The following is a 5,000-nucleotide window of genomic DNA, read 5'->3' as shown; positions in this document are numbered from 1 at the left end:
TCAATTAACCGAGATTCAGAAGCTGAAATTTCACCCCGACCGTCAATAGGCTTAGCCAGGGCATTTATAACACGACCCAAATAAGCCTCACTCACTGGTATCTGAGCAATTTTTCCTGTTGCTTTTACAGCACTTCCCTCTTGTATCATCAAACCGTCACCCATTAATACAACACCAACATTATTTGATTCCAAATTCAGGGCAATGCCTATTGTACCCTCTTCAAATTCTACTAATTCACCTGCCATTACTTCATCAAGACCATGAATACGAGCAATGCCGTCGCCCACTTGAAGTACGGTACCAGTATTTACAATCTTTACTTCTCTATTATATTGCTCAATACGTTCACGGATAATATTACTAATTTCGTCGGCTCTAATAGTTACCATGAGTATTTCCTAATTATTTTTTGGAAGAAAAAAATAATGCCTACAGTAAAGTAAAAGGTAAAAAAAAGGACTAATCAGTTATTTCTTTCATCACCCCAAACAGGCCAATATTAGCGCTAATGGTACGTAAATGTAACTCGTTGTTTAAAGAACTATTCAGAGTTCCTAGAGCTCCTTGTAAAGCTTGTTGGAAAACCCGTTGTCGGACTTGATGAATCGCTCTTTGTTGTTCAAAATGAATGGTTTCGTTTTTGTAATTTTCTAATTGTTCCAAAATCTTATAAGTTGAATTAATCAAATTCAATTTGTCTCGTTCTATCTCAGAGTATCCATTCACTCGAAACCGATCTGCCTCCATTTCCACTTTCCGTAAGCGGGCCCGGGCTTTTTCCAGCTGTTCAATAGCCCCCCCGCGTAGTTCTTCTGAATTTCGAATAGTATTCAAGATCCTCTCTTTTCGATTATCTAATAAATCACTTAATGAAAGTAGATTATCTTTACATTCATTTTTTTTTTTTATTTCAAAAATTCCATGATCCCTTCCCGAACCAAACATGAATATTTCGATTCATTTGGCTCTCACGCTCAATTATTTCTTATTTATTGGGACTTAATTCCCATATCTTTTTTTTTTTTCTAATGTAATGAGCTTACCCTCTCCCTCTCTTCTCTATTCATATTCCAAAATATCGAAACTGATCACTAATCCAAGACCAGAATATTCGGAGGATTCTTCTGACCAAAATAGAAAATATATCAAAAAACTAAACTAAAAAGTATAATAAATAAATAATAAATAAAAAATTTACATATAATTAATTTATAATAATTTATAATTGTATAATTGTACTTAGAATTGTATAATGTATAATTGTAATTTGTCAGCAAAGTTGTTTCTTTTTTTTTTTTCTTCAAATTCAAAGAATTCTTCTCACTTTATACATAGGTCATCGATTCAGCATTGGAAAAAGGGGCTCGAATCGTTTTATCGACATGAGTGTTTTATATCGAAAAAACATTTTCCACTATTTGAAAATATTTCTGTATTTATTAACATAGTAGTAGAAAGAGTACCCTGCTGCATCTGAACTTCAAACAGTTTGGCCTTAACCATGTTAATGGTCCCGGATTATTGGTTAATAGAGAATCAAAGTCGATGTACCAATGAATGACGAAATGCTATGGTTCTTAAATATGATTTTGAAATTTATTCAGAAGTAATTCGCGGGATCATGCACTCTTTTCTTTCCTAGTTATAATGAAAAAAAGTGCAACTGGGTGAATCCAGCCTATTCTTGAAATAAACAACTCGCACACACTCCCTTTCCAAAAAAGATCAATACACCAAGGACTACACTTAGATTTATTGGATTTGTTGCTAAAATATCGGTATTAAATCCGAAACTCCCGGCGGATGGCCAGTGACCCAAGGAAAGGAAAGAATCGGTTACATTTTTCATATGATCTCCTATTTTATTTTAGATAGACTAAAAAAAAAAAAAAAGAACTCGGTTCTTTTTTTTGTATTATATCACTTTGACTCCTTTTCTATTTATTCTATTCTATCATATTTAGATTATTCTAATTATTCTAATTCTATGTATTTCTTTTTTTTTTTTAATAAATTATTAATTTATTATTAATATTAATTAATTTATTATTATTAAATTATTCATTATTATAAATTTTTATTTACCTACGTCTAAACGGAGTCAAAAATAGATTCTATTTAGCTAGAAATGTATTTTTTTTTTTCAGTTGAAAATTCCCAATAATAATGATACTTATTAGAATTAGGGGGGGGCGGGTTTCATGTCAATGGCAAAATACCTCATTTGTTGCAACACTCCTTTAAACAATAAAAAAGGTTTCTCTTGAACTAAGAAGGGGAAGGAAGAAAGCGAGTCAGTGTGATAATTCCTCATCCTCAAATTAATCCTTCCCATGGATTATTGTCCCAACAAATAAGTAATTGTAGGGGTGAAATCTTGATATAATTCGAAAAAGCGAGGAGTAAGTCCCAAGCCATAAAATAAGAAAAAAAAAATACACAATTCTCATGTTTATAGGATTAAACAAAGGGATTCGCAAATAAAAGTGCCAATGCTACAACCAGCCCATAAATTGTTAAAGCTTCCATAAAAGCCAAACTAAGCAATAAAGTACCTCGTATTTTTCCCTCTGCCTCGGGTTGTCTCGCGATACCTTCTACAGCTTGGCCCGCAGCAGTACCTTGACCAACTCCAGGTCCAATAGAAGCAAGCCCGACAGCCAACCCAGCAGCAATAACGGAAGCGGCAGAAACCAGTGGATTCATGATAAGTTCCTCGCACCAAAATAAAGAAATGGTTAATGATACAATCATCCAATGAATTTTTACTTAATTATATTATTCCATCACTAAGATTCAACCTGCCCAAGTAACTAAGAACTCCGAATGGAAGTGAGAATATTATTGAACCGTCAGAACTATTTCGATATCTTTTTTTTAGTTCCTATCCACTGGATTTTTTTGAATCCGCGCATACTTTGTTCTTCCATTTCTTTTTTTCTAACCCATTCTTTGCTTTGAATTCTTCGTTTTGTCTTTATTTTATCTCTTTATTCATTCAATTCAGAGTCAAAGACGAAACAGAAGAACTTCTATTCTTCTATTGGAATCCCTATCTAAATCCACAGTAGTAGGGTGGATTAGATATATTTTGAGTTCATATATAACTAGTCAATATCTAATATCCCATATACATGTGTTTCTTACATAACGTAAACCAACTATTCATATCTTAGATTCAATCGGATTCTAGAATTATTCCTCAAAGGATGGACAAGAGTTGGCTTATAGCCATTAGATTCCATATACCTAATTCTACCCCCCCTTTTTTTTCTAATCATTTTTTATATCGTTTTTTGTCAATTCGTCCCTTCCTTTTATTTATCATTATCTCACACGGATACAATCTAAATAAATAGACGAATTCATTAGACCAAATCATTGCATAAAAATAAAAAATCAATATCAATATTTGATTGAGCTAAGTTCATGCAATTTATTTTATTATTTATTAAAATTTTCTTTTGGTCAATCGTTGCATTGAATGAAATCGACTGAAATGGGAATCATTCTATAGAAAGAACAGCTTTTTTTAAATCATAGACCCTAAATTGATACCATAAGAATTCCTATTCAAATTAGGACTCATAATATTGAAATTGAATAAACCAAAACAATATCAATATAAAGATAATATTCATTGAAGGGAAATAGGATATAAATATAAATAAAAAAAAAATGGACCAAACCAAAATTTTAGGAAAAAGTTAGATTAGATCTCTTTCCTTTTTTTTTTATTACAATTCTCTAATATCATAATCTTTTTTGTTATTACTCTAGACCGTCGTATTTGTATATTTATGGTCCCTAAGTAAATAGATTATCTTGAGTTGCGCATACATTGCATTGGACTAAGCTAAGCTAAAAAAAAAAAGGCTAGACTATTTCAAAAACAAAAACTAGTCAATGATGACCCTCCATGGATTCGCCTATATAAGCCGCAGCTAAAGTTGCAAAAATAAGAGCTTGAATCCCACTTGTAAATAATCCAAGGAACATGACAGGTATAGGAACGGCTGAAGGTACTAAAGAAACAAGAACAACAACTACTAATTCATCAGCTAATATATTCCCGAAAAGTCGAAAACTAAGTGATAGGGGTTTTGTGAAATCTTCTAAAATGTTAATGGGTAAAAGAATTGGAGTTGGTTGAATGTATTTACTGAAATACCCTAATCCTTTTTTGGAAAGACCCGCATAGAAATATGCTACTGACGTGAGTAAAGCTAAAGCAACAGTAGTATTTATATCATTCGTGGGTGCGGCTAACTCTCCATGAGGTAATTGTATGATTTTCCAAGGTAAAAGAGCACCCGACCAGTTAGAAACAAAAATAAATAGAAACATAGTTCCAATAAAGGGAACCCATGGACCATATTCTTCTCCAATCTGAGTTTTGCTCACGTCTCGAATGAATTCAAGAACATATTCGAAGAAATTTTGACCGTCGGTTGGAATGGTTTGTGGATTCCGAACAGCGATAACGGCGGAACCTAATAAGATAGCAATTACAACCCAAGAAGTAATAAGTACTTGAGCATGGACTTGGAAACCTCCTATTTGCCAATAGAAATGTTGGCCTACTTCCACACCAGAGATATCGTATAAACCGTTTAGTGCGTTGATGGAACATGATATACCATTCATATTGCCCTCTGACAGAAATAGAACTTTACTTAAAAAAAAAAAAGGAATTATTTTGATTCAATCTTCTCTTGCCTACTCAAATTCTAGATTTTTGACACCGACTAAACTAATCACACAATATTCACAGTTTTTTTATCTCTTTTGTTCGATTCAGGATATAGTAACCGATTCCATAGATCTATGTAGTTCCAAAAAATAATTTATTTATCTTATTATTAATCAAGGATTTCGTATATAGCTAGAACGACCCTCACAAATTGCGACTACTAATTTGTTAAGAATTAATCGAATTGAAGCTATAGCGTCATCATTTGCTGGAATCGAAAGATCTGCGAGATCGGGATCACAAT

This window comes from Durio zibethinus, unplaced genomic scaffold (genome assembly GCF_047325235.1).
Source record: "Durio zibethinus cultivar Kanyao isolate XHJ-2024 unplaced genomic scaffold, ASM4732523v1 HiC_scaffold_182, whole genome shotgun sequence".
Lineage (NCBI taxonomy): Eukaryota > Viridiplantae > Streptophyta > Magnoliopsida > Malvales > Malvaceae > Durio > Durio zibethinus.
This window is presented reverse-complemented; position numbering follows the sequence as displayed.